This window comes from Falco punctatus (assembly GCF_963210335.1).
Source record: "Falco punctatus genome assembly, contig: scaffold_29, whole genome shotgun sequence".
NCBI classification, from domain to species: Eukaryota; Metazoa; Chordata; class Aves; order Falconiformes; family Falconidae; genus Falco; species Falco punctatus.
The window spans coordinates 983,782-1,001,674 of record NW_027660164.1 but is presented as its reverse complement, the minus strand read 5'-3'; the positions used below and the strand labels follow the sequence as shown (position 1 = coordinate 1,001,674).

General features: G+C 45.3%; 1 protein-coding gene and 1 long non-coding RNA gene across 16 annotated transcripts in view; one reads left to right on the top strand and one right to left on the bottom strand.

The window, feature by feature from the left end:
• Positions 1-7,875: 7,875 nt before the first annotated feature.
• LOC308057742 lies at positions 7,876-11,646 on the bottom strand. The gene is made up of 2 exons (XR_013925436.1): positions 9,849-11,646; positions 7,876-8,489 (listed from the first exon to the last, which is right to left on the bottom strand). It is a non-coding gene; the product is annotated as an uncharacterized lncRNA (long non-coding RNA).
• A 3,451-nt stretch (positions 11,647-15,097) lies between these two features.
• Positions 15,098-17,893, top strand: part of LOC308057735 (endoplasmic reticulum-Golgi intermediate compartment protein 3-like) — a 255,789-nt gene continuing 252,993 nt past the window's right edge. For 4 of the 15 annotated variants that reach the window (XR_013925418.1, XR_013925422.1, XR_013925423.1 and 1 more), the window contains exon 1: positions 16,614-17,525. The gene's annotated coding sequence lies outside the window, so the exon portion shown is untranslated. Of the gene's footprint in view, positions 15,113-15,743; positions 16,584-16,613; positions 17,764-17,893 lie in introns of those variants that run through there. The other 11 variants (XR_013925415.1, XR_013925416.1, XR_013925419.1 and 8 more) reach the window with 8 other exon arrangements.

Sequence of the window (17,893 nt, the reverse complement as noted above, 5' to 3'; positions counted from 1 at the left end):
AAGCCCCCCACAGCATCTCTAAGCAGTCCCCATGTAGCCAAAAGCCCCGACGCCTCTTTGTCCCCTTTCACCACAGCTTCTAACAGTGTCAATCCTAAATTCTCCCAGGTCGATGCACTAAAAACAGTCACAGTGGACGCTTCTACTCCTTGTCTCCTGGCTCACAATAACATACATCTTAACCACAGCCCATCTAAAGTAGTTCCACGCTGCTGTAACACTAACTTCCACACTGACAGCACAATGGTATCTTCCTTAAATTAGTCCCCATGCTGTCCCTGGTGGCTCACGTGATCTTCCATGTTTATTTGTTCCCACCTGTTCAACCTCAGCTTTTAAAAACGTTTTTGGGGAAAAAAAATCCTGCAACAAAAATAGAAAATTCTAACATGTTTTATGGCAACAGTTTTAAATTAAACTGTTCCAGCATTAAAAATCCATTAGAAGTGGGACAAAACCTCCCAGAATAAAGACAACTATCTAGGGATTCAATTACTGAAACTTCTTGCAATCAACTTGCTTCAGTGGAATAACCTTTTTTCAAACTTACAAGAAAAAAAAATTCTTGAAATGAATCAGACAAGTCAACACCAAAGTTTCTCTACATCACAAAGCAATAAGGCAATTTAATATGGTATTAACACATGAAACAGAAGTTAACTATGCTTTTCAAAGATCACTTAGAACTGAGAACAATGGGCTGATGATATGTTCTTAGGCTTCCGTTCTAAAATTGTCATGTTCCATAGTTTCAGATGAGTCAGCTGAGTAGGAAAGTTGGTTGTCTTGTACTATGCTTGTGCTTCCAGACCTCATCCCATCCATAATTAAAAATAGAGATTATTTGCCAAAATTTGTCAAATCTGAAAACAGTTTTGAGTTTAGTCTTATCTGACTTATTAGCAAAGCATCTAGGTCCTTCTTTCCTTCCTAATTAAGATGACATGGATAGAAATATTCAGTGTTTACTTATGTTGATTCAGAACAAATTAAAATGTAGTAGTATGAGACTGTCTTAGCTGTGTTACAAGACGTCTGGAGCTCAAAGATTTGTACTGCTATACATTCAATAAGAAAACAATATCCATCCTTCTGTACTAGATGATTATTTCTTTAGCTAGATAAAAAATGTAAGAAAAATCACATTTCTTCCAAAATGTTAATTCTCTAGGGAATGTTTTCAACTGTTCTTTGTTATCTTCCTAACAAAACTGAAAATAATTACAGCAACACTTCTTACGACTCACAATTCTAACATGCATATAATCACGGTAAGAACAGTTATTTTCCAGCTTTATAGTATATATGTACATTCCTCTTAGGCATTTAGAGGTAGACATTTTCAGCCCAGGAAGGGTGACTGTACGTAGCGTATCTGGCCTTCTGCAAATTACAGGCTTGATAATGTAAACTGGTCACTACCTCAACTAACTGGTAGCTGAACAAAGGCACATATCGATTTATATTTTCCAGGTGATGAAAAATCCTCCACTTAACCTGGTAAGACCTTCCAGGGATTAAGTGCTGCCTTTACTAACAGTGGTATGTCATTGGATGGTAGTCAGGGTCAGCACACTGCATGGAAATGCAGCTGTCCTTGCCCTGACATACAGTAGGCAAGCTAACAATAACATTTTTGTTCAGCTCTGCAGAATCAGTTTGCAAAATGTGTAATTTACATTCAGTTCAGTTGGTAGGGGGTTTTACTATATATATGTGTAAGAAAGGGAAACATAGAAAACTAGGAGGTTATCACAAAAGGTTGGAATGGAGATTAAGCACTGGCAGGAGTAGAGGATTATGAATCTCTGGCAAAGGCCCACCTTCTCGTGTGTAAAATAGGCACATCTCTGGTGTCCCGCAGCAGGGAAGGAGGAAGAAAGCTAGCTGCAGAGAAAGGCACAGCTGTGAGAGAGGCAGACACCAGGGAGTAACTGCCATGGTACATGGCAAATAGGGGCGCGCGGGCTAACAGCAATTTGAGTTCACATGGGTGAAAAAGAAGGAAAGCACTGAGTTCATATGTCAATGACACAAATTAGTAATAAGCTATTTATTCTTGCAGCTCCCATCACCTTTGGCTAATAACAATCTTTGACAGTAAAGTAACGATTAAAGCCCTCAGGACCAAATTTAACCCACTGACCAAGAAGTGGCAAATGAATCCACTCTTGTGCCTGAAGTCAAGAATGGTCAGTGGTACGAAAGGGACCGATGTTTCTGTGTGTTAGTTCTAGGGAATCATGCCCTGCATTTCAGTTATGGACTCTGTATTGCCGGCTCTGCCCTGATTTACGGATGATACACTAAAAACCTTACCTGTCCCACCATCAGGTAGTCATGGTCTTCTGGCACTCTTGCTGCACAGGGAGAGAGAAACCCAAATTCATTTCACTGAAGTAATGCAAAAGACAACGTCAGGAATGCTGAGAAGAAATTTTTTGTGACATTTTTCTGGATTTTTCAGATTTGCTTTACTTAAGTTTTGGCTGTTTACACTAAGCAACATAATTCTTAATAAATTATTACCAAAAGGGAAAAAAGATGCAAAGCCTCTTGGGAAGACGACAGCATGAGCTTACTAGAATCGTAGGCCATTAATTCCTCGGGTAAAGCAACATCCTTCTGTGGTGCTGGATTTTAGCTTTGATGACAACATTGACAAAATTTCTGCTTCTGGTTTAATTTGAAGTGTGAAACTCTGTTAGCAACCCCACCCAAACATCATTTTCCTCACTTCAGCTATGCAGAAGAGCAGAGGGATATTACTTTCAGTTTAAAAATAGGAACAGTTTCCCATCAGTTTATTCAATTTTGCCCCCTTTCTGGAACTTACTGCGCTTCTGCTTGCCTTGGTGGTTAGGGGCTGTGCTGTATACCAAAGCAGTAAGGACAACTTTAGTTAAAGAAGAGGTTTGGGTTTGTACCTTCTTGCTAAGAAATCTTACGACAACTCCAAGATAATGTATTTGAGGTCACGAAACACACAGTGCTCAGTCTTCTCACGACGGTCTTGCTTTGAGGGCAGCCAAGACAGAGGAATGTCATTTTCTTCCGCCACTGCTGGTGACCTGTGGGCAAGATGCAAGCAGAGAGAGATCACCGCACTCTCCCTTCCCCGGCTCCCTGCTCTTCTTTGCCTGTTGGTTCACAGCAGATTCCTGTTCTGCAGCGGTAAGGATGGTTCTGCTGGTTCCTGCAGTCTGCCTGCAGTCACAGCTGACAGCACAAGGCTGAGGAGAGGGCAGATCTGCACCAGTGCAGCTCAGGCACCGCCTCAGAGCTGTGCCAGCGCACAGTGCAAGCACTCGCAGTGACAAAGGTGCCTCTTAAGAGTTCTAGTGTTTGTGAATATAGCTAATCTTGTTCTTTTTCTTTTTTCCTCTCTTTTTCCTTCACACACACGCACCCCCCCACACCCTCCCTTAGCCAAGTAACATTGTGGTACCCAAAACATCCTGTGGCAATTAGTTCCCCGGTTTCCCTGTGATTAAGTACCTGATTTGATTTCTCCTATTTGAAATCCTCCATTAGCCGTGCTTGCCTCCTTTACACTAACTACAACTTTACTACCTATCTTTTTATACAATAACCGCCCCTCTGAAGATTCCTTCTTCAGCATTTCCTTCCGCTGAAGCTAGTTCTTATGCTCGCTGCTGATTTTCTCTGCCCCATTTTAACTCTACCTGATCTGTTCTGGTGTGGGGATCAGAACTGCACAGGTCTGGGGGGTTTTAGGGCAAATGCGACACAATTTGTTCCGCGTTCCTCTGCACTCCTTATAAATTTGCTTTTCCTTTTGTGAACTGCCAGTGGTTTTTAAGCCAACACTTTGCAACACCTGCTCTGCCGGCAGCATTCCTCCCGGCGGGGTACGCACTAGCCCGGTGCACCCCCGGCACATGGAGCAGCTCCCCAGCCCCCCGCTGACTGCGCCCCCCTCTGTCTCCTCCATCCCAGCCACCTGAACCCCCCTCTGTCTCCTCCGTCCCCTCTGCCCACGCCGCCCACGCCCCCCTCCGTCCCCTCCGTCCCCGCCACCCCTGCCCCCCTCTGTCCCCGCCGCCCGCGCCCCCTCTGTCCACTCTGTCCCCTCCGTCCCTGTTACCCGCACCCCGCTCTGTCCCCTCTGTCCCCGCCACTCACACCCCCCTCTGTCCCTGCTGCCTGCACCCCTCTCTTTCCCCTCTCTCCTCTCCGTCCCCTCCATCCCCACCGCCCTCACCCCGCGGCAGCAGCGGCTGCTCAGCAGAACCCGCCCCTGCCCCGCCCTTCCCGAGATCGCCCCTCCCTGGGATTCGATGTTGTGTCACGTGGCCATGCGGCCCCGCCCCTTTTCCCGCACGCGGTCCCGGGGTGCCGGGCAGCCATGGCGGGGCGCGGGGCCACGGAACACGTGCTCCACGCTCTGCCCCGCCTGCAGCCGCTTTCCACGGCCCAGTGCCCACCCGCGCCGTGGTTCAAGGACCTCCAGGCTGCCCCCGGGACGGCTCCGGGCTGGCGGCGGGGCCGCCCCGAGCGGCAACTTTCGGCCCCGGGCCTCAGCTGCCTGGTCGCTCACGGAAGCTACGGGAGATGCTGGTGGCCACGGAGCTGAGGGGTTGGCGGGGTGAGGGGACCAGCGGGTGGTGCAGGAGCGGGCTGGAAACTAGGACCATGCGTGGCAGTCAGTTAGCTGAGGGGAATGTGCTCGAGCTTGTCTAGACAACAATTAACATGATGAGGCATGTTTGCAGAGCACAGGGGAGTGGGGGACGGATGGCGCCAAGGATGGCGCCAAGGAGAGGTAACACCTTGCTGTTAATGGCTGGTAGTTAACCACCAATCGGGGATTGCCTAGTATGTAAGGCTTAGCTTCAAGAACCAATCTGTTTAAAACGCGCAGCTTCTGAAAGTGTATAGAAACTCGTGCTTCTGTGCAATAAATTGACATTTGCTTGCATCAAGCTGTGTCCCGTCTCTTCATTCGCCGCAATTCTCCAAGTGATTTCCCTAAAACTTCTGAAATTCAGAACAGTGACTCTTTCCTTGAACAAACTAAAGCTCAGTTATTATTCTTTCCTTCTGCCTGCTCCTCCTTTGGCAGCCGCACCTTCACAAAGACAGCTGTCTATCCCTGTTTAGAAATCCTACACAGTGAAATCATTACATCTTTTGTGCATCTCTTCTGAGACCTCTGCTGAGAACATTTCGGACAATAATCACTAGTTTCCATAACGTCATTTTTGTCAAGGAAGGGTTCTGAGAAGCTGGGTATTTCTTGTAGACACACTTAAATGTTTAAGAGACAGGCAGTTTCTGCCACGTGCTCCTTGCCTTGTGCCCCTTATGCAAAGATTACTGTGGTGGCCAAAGTGTGGAGCCTGCCTTGCCAGCTGCTAACTATTAAGTCTTCTGCCAGGAGCAGGTGTCCTGAGAATCACAGAATGGTTTGTGTTGGAAGGGACCTTAAAGATCAGCAAGTTCCCACCCCCCTGCCGTGGGCAGGGACACCTTCTATTAGGCCAGGTTGCTCCAAGCCTCATCCAGAATACTTGCTTAATTAAGGTGAGAGGTGGTCCCCGCTTTGTGTTTCTGTTGTTACAGAGCATAGGCTGAAACTCATCATGATGAATTGTAGTTGTCTCTATCTCAGCTAAGGCCCCAGCCCTCTTCCGTAGTCAAGGGAAGGAAAGGGGCGTCTCGGGTGCAATTCACGTTGCTTGGTTTAGAGTTTGTCTTGGGGTGAGATTACTGGTGTCCTGGAAGTGCCTGTTTTGAAGTACTGCCTGTAGGGGAGCTGAGGGAGATTGTTACCGAAATCTCGGAATGAAGAACTTATCGACACCAATGTGATGTAGATAAGCAGACACTTCTTTATTAACGGCCGGGTGCCTGAGCAAGTCCTCTCACGATCAACGCACACCAGGTCTCAAAATCAGACTCCATATATAGAACTTATTCATACATATTCATTAAGTATTCATGCATAACCATGATATTTCCCATAAATCATTAACATATTCTCCTCCTATATCCAATTCTGCGCAGTAGAGCTTAGAAAGGTCTAGAAATTGGTCTGGGGTACGATTTGGGTAGGTGGTATGTGAGTCGGTGGTCGCGATCTGCCCCTGCCAGAATTACCTTTTACTAAAGTCCACGGTTTCTTGGCAGGTAACCACAAGCTGTTCCAGTCGACTCTCCCCGGTTTCCATTCATCTCATATTCTGACATTTCAATACACTTCTACATACAGAAGACTGGTCAAATACAAAGAAACCTTTCAAACCCTAAAGTTATTACCTAAGTTTTAACTATGGTTCTAGCCCCTTCTTCTAGCCTTGGTACAGGATGTACAGAAGATCTCATAGCAGCTTTTACCGTGCAGCTATAAGTTTCATTTAAAATATTTCTTATCCTTCTATATTTTAATTTTATAAAATTATTTTATAAAATCAATTAATCAATCAAATAAAGTCAATCAATCTTAACTTATTAACAAATCGATAACATTTCCCCCCTTTGAATGTGTTGAAAATCATTATTTCAATACTTTCACATTATTCATATATCTCTTGTTTCAACATATTTTGGTGATGGATCATGTCTTGGTAAAATAGTTGTCACTTCTCTCATAATCTTATGATTGACTGCAATTCTATTGGTAAACTGTTTCTTTAAACATGCATATACTAGCATGCTCATCAAAAAGACAACTAGTAACAGAAACAAAGTCTTAATTATAGATTGTATCCAAGAGCTCAAATTCCATCCCAGTTTGTTAAAAATTTTCCCAAGCCAATCTTCTGACATATCCTTTTGAATTGTTTCAGTTTCTTTTTCAATTTTTCCCAATAGGTCTAGATCATGTTCCACATCCTGAGTGACATTTGGAATGTGGATACAACAGTGGTCCAATTTATCCTTGAGATACCCACGCACTCCATGTTCTTTAAGTAGGAGCATATCTAGTGCCATTCTATTTTGCAAAGTCATTCTGGAAGTTGCCTGTAATTGTATATTCAATTCCTTAAACCCCTTTTTGGTAACGTTTGCTAATTTTTCCACTTGACCAGTTAAATGATAGAGCCATGCTCTGTTTCTATATGAAGCTATAGGATTTAAAAGTGGTTCAAGTGCCCAGCCAATTTTCACTCCTGTAGATGGTTCATTCCAAATATCATCATTTATCCCAGATCTCTTTATTCGTTTCAATTCTAAATTCTCTAAAGATCCTTTAAATGGTGATTTCTTCCAAATTGGACACAATGTTGGCATGCCTAAAGTGATTTGTTTCACCTTACCATCTAATGGAAAGTGTGTTGTCCAGGTTCCATCACTTAATGCCCAAACTAAATGTCCTGGACTTCGAATAGTAGATTTTCTACAACTAAACAAAGTTCCTTTTCTAACTGTAAAAGTGCTCGTTAAATTGAGAGTGTTCTTAAGACCTCGACAAAAACAACCATATTTCAAAGCAGCGGCCAACGGAGGATTTCTTTGGATTACTAAGTCTGCATTACTGCAATCATACACTTTTTCACATTTCCACCACGGCACTATTTTATTTTCCTTCTCTCCCAATAAAGTTGACCTATCATTGACCCAGGGTAATACTGAAACAAACCTTTCCATCCCAGGTAAAACACCAAGAAGTTCTTACCATATACTGAAAATGGGAAAATATGGACATAGACCATATAGAGTCCCATTGTTCTACTAATTGGGTACCTTGGCCAGTTTTGTTACACTTCCATTTCATGATACTTCTGCTCACATTGGTTTTAAGTTGTTCATCATAAGAACACTATCCTAACTGGGGATTTGGACCCCCAGGAAGAAGAACTCGAGCTATGGCACTAGGTCGGGATCCTGTTATAAAATCATAATTCAATAGGTTTTTTTTTACAATCTGTTTCTTTACCTGGTGACTTCCACTGTTTTCTAATAACCTTTACTTGTTCATACCATTGAGTTACTGGCCTTTGTTCACAATAGGTGGTCTCATTTTTATATTCCAGATTGGTCAGATTCATGGTTAAAATTCCTCATGGAATAGATTCACCTACTGCCCTTGGTATTGGCAAACAAGCAGTGATCTGTGTGACATTTTATAAATTGGCAAATTCTTTAATCAATCCTACCATCAAATTTTCCTCAGCCATTTGTTTGGGAATGTCAATTACTTGTTCTGTTTCTATTTGTCTTTTGTTCCTGTCCACCAAGTCAGCCCATGATCCCACCAACACTACCGACCAAAATAAAATCCAAAGAACAATCATAACCTGATATGAAATAATAGACATGTTTCAAAGTCAATTTTAAAGTCTCTGGGTCATGATTCACAATCTTCCATGGAGTAGGTGCTTTCTTCATTTGAGTATAATGTATCCAAGCATCTGATTCTGCAATTTTGATAGCTGTAAAAGTGGTTAACAGTATCTGGAAAGGTCCTCTCCAGTGCTCCTGCAAAGGTTCAGAGGTCCAGGTCTTCACATAGACATAGTCTCCTGGTTGGAAATCATGCACGGAATTTTCCACGGGTAAAGGTCTATGCCAAATTACTACACTCCAAATCACAGCCAAAGTTTTCCTTAGAAAAAGCAAATAGCTATACACATCTTGTTTTCCTTTTACATGTATGTTTAGATTTGGTTCTGGAGACTCATATGTTTTTCCATATAATAATTCATAAGGACTGACTGAGGTTCCACTCTTTGGCTGTACCCTGATTCATAATAATGCCAATGGAAGCGCCTGAGGCCACTTTAGACTGGTTTCTTGACAAATTTTACTTATTTGTCATTTCAAAGTTTGATTCATCCTTTCCACTTTCCCACTAGATTGTGGTCTCCAAGATGCATGTAAATCCCAATTAATACCCAATACTTTGCTAACACTTTGGACTACTTCAGCCACAAAGTGTGGACCTCTGTCAGAGGAAATTCCAACAGGAACTCCATTCTCGGAATTATTTCTTGTAATAACCACTTCACAACCTCTTTTTGCTTGTGTGGTGCGACAGGGAAGGGCTTCTGGCCATCCTGTACAAGTATCAACCCTTACCAGGATGTACCGGTACCCATTTTGTCTAGGTAACTCTGAAAAATCTACTTGCCAATAATCTCCAGGTTCTGTACCAGACTTCAGCCTACCCATTTGAACCTTTTTCTTAAGCGTTGGATTATTTTTCAAACATACCTCACATTTTGCAGTTACTATTTAGCTATTCCCAACATTTTAACTGATATTACTTGCTTTCGTAAAGATGTTACTAAGGCTTCTGCCCCCCAGTGACATTCTTGGTGTCTCGTTTGAATTATCTCTCTCATCACAAGAGGTGGAATTACTACTTGTCCGTTAGGAGTTACCCACCATCCCGCTAAGTTTTTCTTAGCACTTAATAACTGACCCAATTTGTCATCTTCCTCTGAATATCTCGTTTTTTTCCCTAGGAAGGGTTACTGTTTTAGAAGGAATTATTGCCATTTGCAATGCTTGTTTCTTTGCTACCTTTTTTGCTGTTCTATCAGCTAAATTATTCCCAGCTATTATTTTTGTATTCCAATCTGATGTGCCTTACAGTCCATGATTGCTACTTGATCTGGCTTTTGAACTGCTTGCAATAACGGTAAAATTTCTGTTTGATGCTTAATCTTTGATCCTTGAGAGGACAATAGCCCCCTCTCTTTCCACAAAGCTCCATGGACATGCACTACCCCAAAGGCATATTTTGAATCAGTCCAGATATTTACTCTCTTGTCTTTGCTTATCTCTAAGGCTCGAATTAAAGCGATGAGTTCCGCCTTTTGGGCTGATGTGGTACTCGCCAATGCTCCTGCTTCTATAACTGTAGTCTCTGTTGTTACCGCATATCCGGCGTATCGGACTCCTTCTTCCATAAAGCTGCTTCCATCAGTATACAGTTCCCAGTCTGGTCGCTCCAATGGCACATCCTTCAGATCTTCACGACTGGAATAAACATACTCGATGGTAGCCAAGCAATCATGTTCCAGTCATCCTTCTTCCTGTATGGAACTTAAAAACACTGCAGGATTTACCAGGTTAGTTGTCTTTAGAATCACATCATCCTGTTCAGTCAATACCACCTGGTATTTCATCATTCGGCTGGGGGACAGCCAACGTCCCCCCTTCTGTTCTAGGACAGTTATCACCATGTGTGGAACATAGACTGTTATTGTTCTTCCCAAAGTCAATTTCCGAGCTTCTTGTATGAGCATCACTGTTGCGGCCACTGCTCGAAGGCAGTTTGGCCACCCTTTACTCACTGTGTCCAGTTGTTTAGAGAAATATCTGACTGGTCGTTTCCAGCTTCCTATCCTCTGGGTTAACACTCCCAGTGCAAGGTGTTGTCTTTCATGAACAAACAGCTGGAAATCTTTGGTTAGATCCGGCAGTCCCAAGGCAGGTGCAGACATTAAGGCACATTTCAACTCTACAAAAGCCTTTTGCTGTTGTGGGCCCCACACAAAGGGAAAGTTCTTCTGGGCCTCATACAGCGGTTTAGCTATTAGCCCATAGTTCATGATCCAAAGGCGACACCACCCAGTCATTCCCAAAAATGCTCTGAGTTCATGAATATTTCTCGGCTCAGGTATACCACAAATAGCTGCTTTGTGATTTTTTCCTCAATTGTCGTTGTCCTTTTGAAATCTCAAAGCCGAGATATATCACAGTCTGGCAGGCTATTTGGGCTTTCTTCCTGGATACCTTATACCCATTTAGACCCAGGAAATTCAAAAGGTCAATAGTCACCTGTATACAAATAAATCTTTCTTCTGCAGCAATCAATATATCATCCACATATTGTAAAAATAAATGTCCAGGTCTTGGTTTGTCCTGTTTCCAGATTTCAAATTCCTTTGCTAACTGATTTCCAAAAATAGTTGGACTGTTTTTAAATCCTTGGGGTAATCTAGTCCATGTCAGCTGCATCTTTTGGTTTGAGGATTTTCCCATTCAAAAGCAAACAGTTTTCTGGTTTCCTTTTCCAAAGGTATACAAAAGAAAGCATCTTTTAAATCAAGCACTGTAAACCACTGATAATTCTCCCTCAATGCTGTTAACAGTGTATAAGGGTTTGCTACCACAGGATAAATATCCTTAACTATTTGATTTACTGCTCTCAAGTCTTGCACCAGCCGATATTCACCCGAGGGTTTTCTGGCTGGTAAAATAGGAGTATTATACTCAGATTCACATTCCTCTAAAATTTTATACTCCAAAAATTTATCAATCAATTTCTTCAATTCCTGTCTCACTTCCGGTTTGATTAGATATTGTTTAATTCTCACTGTTCCTGCCCCTTCCTTCAAATCTATTTTAACAGGTTCTGCTGGTTTCGATTTGCCAGGAATATCTGTCTCCCATACAGTAGGGATCACTGCCAAATCCACCTCCGGTGGAATTTCTTGTTCCTTTAGCTTTTCTTGTATCATCAGGATTTCTCCCGTTTTTGACTCAGGTATTTTCAAGAAAAGTTCTCCTTCGTCAAAAACAATCTGTGCATTTAATTTGGATAACAAATCTCTTCTAAGAAGGGTATCAGACATTCTGATACATACAAAAATTCATGTGTAATTATCTTATTTCCAAATTTCAAATCCAGGGGTTGCAGGAGTGACCTGTTTTTTTCCAGTTTTTCCTTTACAGGTATTTAATAAAAAATGTCACTCCTATATCCACTCCCAACCTCACAATTTAAACAACATTTTTTTTCCCACTTTCTTATTATCAAAAGTTACAGCCATTACCAAATTATCTCTAATAGTTAGCTTACATTCATCCTGCCAATCCTTTCTTTGTCTTAAATAAAAAAAAACAAATCCACATCTGACATTTTATTCCATTTCCCTTCTCTTTTACAATACAGCATTAACTGCAAAATAGTGTTATAATTCAGTGTGCCATTCGTGGGCCACTTTTCCTGATCATCCAATATATACAAAGGCCACCAATTATTACAATACTCAAATTATTACAATACTCAATCATCTGGCTCTTTTGCAAGTCATCCTGTAAATTTCCCCAATGTGCCAATAAACATCCCAACAAAGAATTTTTTGGGATTTTGTCATTTACAGCAAGATTACTCATGCTTTTACTTTTAAACAACCGAGTTAACTTAGTTGCCATGGTGTAATTACTCACAGTACAATACACAATTATTCAACTCTGTCACTCCGTTCCGCGGATCCACACTCCACACTCGCTTTCGTTCTCAATTATACGTCTCACACTTACAGCCACGCTCACACTTTCCCACAGTTACTTTAAACAAACATACAACACAATATTATACCTCTTAATTTTCTTCTTAATACACAAACTCACAAAACAACAAAAAACCCCCAAAACTTCTTCTAACTTCTTGTTAGAGGCACAGCCTTAGAGAACACTACAGCATATAGTTTCTCTTGTCTCCACTTTTGTCCAACCCTGCAATAGCTTTCATTATGTCTTATGGGCAGACGCCTAGGCCTACCCTGCGCAGCTCTTTCACCGCGTCTGACAGGTAGACTTACTCAGTGGGACTCCAACCCACTGGTGGGACTCCATCCCACTCCTTACCATACACTTATTATAGTGGGACTCCTACCCACTTCCTCTAGTGCACTTACCCACTTACTTTAGTGTGTCTCCAACCCACTTACTACAATTAAAAAAAAGAATTGTCTTACCAAATATCCAGGGAACATCGCGAAGAGCCTTACGGATCGGGGATCGATGGGTATCCCCGAGAAATCCTCGGTGCTGGCTGGAACCGATCAGGTCCCCGACTCCTCCAGTCTCCTTCAGTGAGGTCCCATCTGGGTCGCCAAAACTGTTACCGAAATCTCGGAATGAAGAACTTATCGACACCAATGTGATGTAGATAAGCAGACACTTTTTTGTTAACGGCCGGGTGCGTGAGCGAGTCCTCTCACGATCAACGCACACTAGGTCCCAAAATCAGATTCCATACAGAGAACTTATTCATGCATATTCATTAATTATTCATGCATAATCATAACATTTCCCGTAAATCATTTACATACTCTCCTCCTATATCCGATTCTGCGCAGTAAAGCTTAGAAAGGTCTAGAAATGGGTCTAGGGTACGATTTGGGTAGGTGGTATGTGAGTCGGTGGTCGCGATCTCCCCCTGCCGGAATTACCTTTTACTAAAGTTCACGGTTTCTTGGCAGGCACCTACAAGCTGTTCCAGTCGACTCTCCCCAGTTCCCATTCATCTCATATTCTGACATTTCAATACACCTCTGCGTACAGAAGACTGGTCAAATACAAAGGAACCTTTCAACCCTAGAGTTATTACCTAAGTTTTAACAATGGTTCCAGCCCCTTCTTCTAGCCTTGGTACAGGACGTACAGAAGATCTCATAACAACTTTTACCGTGCAGCTATAAGTTTCATTAAAAATATTTCTTATCCTTCTATTTTTCAATTTTATAAAATGATTTCATAAATCAATTAATCAATCAAATAAAGTCAATCAATCTTAACTTATTAACAAATCGATAACAACTCCACCGGGGAAGGTGCCAGAAAGGAGTTCTCTTGGTAGTTCTTACACTGCCCCGGTAGCCAGATGAAAGACGCCACAAAGGTGGGGCTAGCTGCTTTCTGGACCGAGATGGGAATCTCTGACTTTTGGACTCTGCTGCAGTCAAACTGTTCCAAGGCACACCTCATACACAACTCTACCGGGGAAGGTGCCAGGAAGAAATTGTGTAGGTATTTCTCACACTGCCCTGGTAGCCAGAGGAAATATACGACAAAGCTCGGGCTACCTGCTTTCTCTTCTGAGATGATAAACCGCTGACTTTTGTATGCGCCGTGCACAAACTGTTCCAAGGCACACCCCATGCACAACTCCCCCGGGGAAGGTGCCAGAAAGGAGTTCTGTTGGTAGTTCTTACACTGCCCCGGAAGCCTGCTGAAAGACACCACAAAAGTCGTTCTACCTGCTTTCTGGGCTGAGATGGGGAACCGCTGACTTTTGCACACCCCATGCCCAACTCCAGCAGGGAAGGTGCCAGGAAGGAATTCTGTTGGCAGTTCTCCTGATTATATGGAAGCGAATGCAACAGATACAAACCTGCAAGTTGCGAGATGTTTGACATTAACAAACGTTAGTGAGAGTCGAGCAGTCAGGTAAAGCCTATTCAAACAAAACGCGCGTTACTGCAGTACTCCAAAACCCGATCAGGATGATGAAGTGGGGCCCATTGTCTCGTATGTGGGAACTGTATCTGTGGTAAGCGATGGCTGAGGAGGCTTTAGGTGTAACGGTGGAGAGGTTGGTGAGATGTCATAACGCAAGGGAGTCACTTCACCCTTGAATCTATGTATGGTATAGTAACGAACAGGAATTGAGACATTATTTCATGTCATTAATGAGACAGATGCTGGAATATTATGCTTAGTTCAGTTCTCAGAATCTTAAGTTCTTGGAAAACGGTATGTAACACAGAGAAGGAGCATAAAAGTTGAGCTTGGGAAAACAGGTTGTACAATGCAAGAGTTTCAAATTGGTGTCCTTCAAGTTTGTCTGAAAGGTAAGAGATCATCTTAAGTTAGTTGGTGTAGTATTTTATAAATTGATTTTAACAGGAACTGACATTTATGCAGAAGACATATGTAAAGAACATATTGCTCAACACTAAAACCGTTCACATTTAAAAAAACAGTGAAACTGAGATCTAAGTGAAGGCAGTTAGCCACCGAAACAACTTCTTAAAGAAGTAGAACATCTGTCCCCTTTGCTTTTGCATCAAAACTGGATTCATTTCTAGGTGGCGTATTCAGGTCTAAATTCAGCCCAAGTTACAGGTCTCTGAACTACAGCGCAGAGAACCCCTCCATAGGCAGCATTCCCAAACGAGAAATAAATGCACGTCTGATTTTGTTACATATACAAACACATAACATTAGGCATTATATGTTGGCGATGTGGTAATGTGATGGCTATTTAACAATGATCCTGGCTCATCGGGAGAAACAGGATTTCTCTTGTTTGGAGACAGCCGCAGCTTTGAGGTCAACCCATTTCTTCAGCCAGCTTACATTTTTCTGGACTCTTCAACTTCAGCCATGGCAATTAATCTAAAAAGTAAGCATCATATCTTTCCCTTTCCACCTACGCAAATACAATTTTTAAAAAACACAGGAACAACCAAAGGAAAGCGAAGCCAGATACCGTTAATGATATTCACAGAGGAGGAACGTATCACTTAGTCCTCGGAGCAGACTAGGGGACAGAAACAGCAACCAGTTGTTACCAGTATTTATCCCAGCTAGTGCTAGCCAAGTGGGAAGGCCTCATTCTGTAAGAGTACTTGGTGATACCGAGGGTCTGCTAAATGGCCTTTTTGCTTCCTCCTTTCAGCCAATTCAGCCACCATAACTCAGAAAAACCTGCTCAGCTGTTTTTCTTTCTCAGCATTTGTTATTTTTGATGCCATCCCTGTAATAAACTGTGCAGTGTTAGATAGATCGGTTGCAGTATCCATTTTGTCCGCTAGATGGCAGCAGCGCTCCAGCCAAACGAAGGGCCCGCGCCCCACGCCGACCGGGGGCAGCGCATGCGCAGAACGGGCGTGGCGCCTCGGGGCGGGGCTTCCGGCTGCGCACGCGGCCCCGGGAGGCGGGGTCATGGCCGGCCCGCGCGGCGCCGGGAGCCGGGAGCCTTTCGGGCCGGGACGTGCGGCGGCGCCGGGTGAGCGGGCGGGCTGCGGGCGGCCGGGGGCCAGGGGCCGGGGGGCAAGCCCGGGCGCGGCCGTCGGGCAGCGGCCGGCCGGGGGGGACGTGGCGGGCCGGCGCTCGGCCGCGCAGGGAGCGCTTGGTGCCGGCGGCGGGCGGGCTGAGGCGGGCGGCCCGGCCCGGGCCCGGCGGGGCTGCCGGCGGTTCTCGGCTCCCCGGCAGTGGCGGCGGTCAGCGGGCTGCTCACGGCGCTGACTTTTTTTTTTTTTCTCGGAGCTGCGCCGCTGCCTCGGCGAGGAGCGGCGGCGGGGCGGCCCCGGTGCTCCCTTGTGGCGGCGGGGCCCGGGAGGGGGGTCGGCCCGCGGCGCCCTGCTGCCCCCCCGCCGCCCCCGGGTGCCCGGGCAGCCGCCGCGGCTCTGCGCGGGGCTTTGTCTTTCCCCCAGCCGCCGGCCGGGGCTGTGGCATCGGTCTGGGGCAGGGGCTGCATCGGGCTGGGGCAGGGGCTGCATCGGGCTGGGGCAGGGGCTGCATCGGGGCCCACGGTAACGCTGTCACGGGGGGCGGCTCAGGAGCCTCTTCAGCCCCTGCGAGGGGCAAGGGGAGGAGAAGCCGGCGGCGGGCTCCGGCCCCCCCTCCCCATTGTTGTTTTCTCTAAAAAGTATTACAGACGGCAAGCGATTAGCTACCGGGGAGGGTCGGGCGGCAGCAGCTCAGGGGTCTCGCTGATCCTGTGTCGTGACATTCAGCCCCTGGGCCGGAGCAGCCGAGGGGAAGAGGCCTTTGGATTTGCTTCCCAGTGAAACGGGGGTCTCTTGTTTTTCCTTTGTACCCAGGTTCGTCCGGAATCGTACGTTGACAGATCAAGGGGAGCTCAGCTGAGGGTCAGCCTAGATGTTACTTTTGAACATGTGCCTTGCGCTCGTGAGCTGGACTGCTGACTGCGGAGGGATAACTTTCGCACTTGTCGAGGGCCCGCGAGGCTCCGTGTGCCCGCTGCTGCCGAGTGCTGCGCTGCTGCTTGGGCAACAGCCGGGGAGGAATTGTTGGTCCCTCGTGGTTACGCAGCCAGGCCTGCCGGGCGCTTAAACCAGCGCGTCCAGTCGGGCGGTATCATTTTTGTAGATTGTACATGAGCCTGAGGTACAAACCCACTTACGTTTCTGTATGGCGGCGTACTTGTCAGAGAGCCCAGTCGCACTGGCGGAGCTGGCACAGAGTTCCCTTGGGACTCCAGACTTGACTGTCTCGTTGAAAGGCTCCAGAGCCTGCTTGGGAAGTCACTTGGCGAGGCACAGCTTTGCCGTGAACTTTGTACTTGAATTCTGACTGTAATGCCAATGCCACGTCTCAATCTTTCTCCAGCAGTTATAAAAGCAGAATGAGCGTTAAGAATCTGATTACCTTTTAACTAAATTCAAAACAAAGTTGCGGGATGAAGTGACTGGAAGTCCTGCAGGTCTGACTGGGTGTTACTGCCGTGCATGTTATCCGCCTGTCTACCCGCCTCGTGTTCTGCTGTGGGAATTCCTCTGGGTAATGCGTTGGGCTCTGAATGTAGTGCATCCTGACTTCCTCCCGACCCCACGAGATGTTATCGGTCTTTGCCTTCCTCACGTTTCACAGGGCGTGGGAAGGCCGGAGAGGCTGGAAGCCTCGGCTGTTGTGTGCGGAGAAGCTGTCAGCCTTCTAAGAGAGCACGTAGCCAGCAAGCGCATCGTGGTGCTTCGGCACCAAGCCGATATGACAGACCTCAATCTTTTTTGTGAAAAGGGATCACGAGGAAATGTGCTGATGTTGAAGGGGGAAAGGTGGCGGGGGAAGAGGTAGGAGGCAGCTTTCAACCAAGTTTAGGCTTAACTCCTGTGTTCCTGAGAATGGTTCTGGGCTTTGAGGGGTTTGCTTTTGGCTTTTTGCCTTAAGCGCGTCTACCTTTCAGGGTAACGCTTTCTTGGAAGTTGGAAACGGTCCTTCTTGAACACCAAACCAAACCCCGTACCTGGGAGGGCCGTTTAGGGTGCTGCACCGTGTGTTTTATTCCCTGTCGGTCACTTGACACTAGCTGTACGTGCTCTCCCGGTTTGGCACGTTCTTACCCTGCTGGCTGAAAGATTCTGTCTTTTCACTTCCTCGGCTCGTCACAGGCCGTAACAAATGTGTGTTCATAGACCGCTTTCCTTGCTCACTGCTTTCA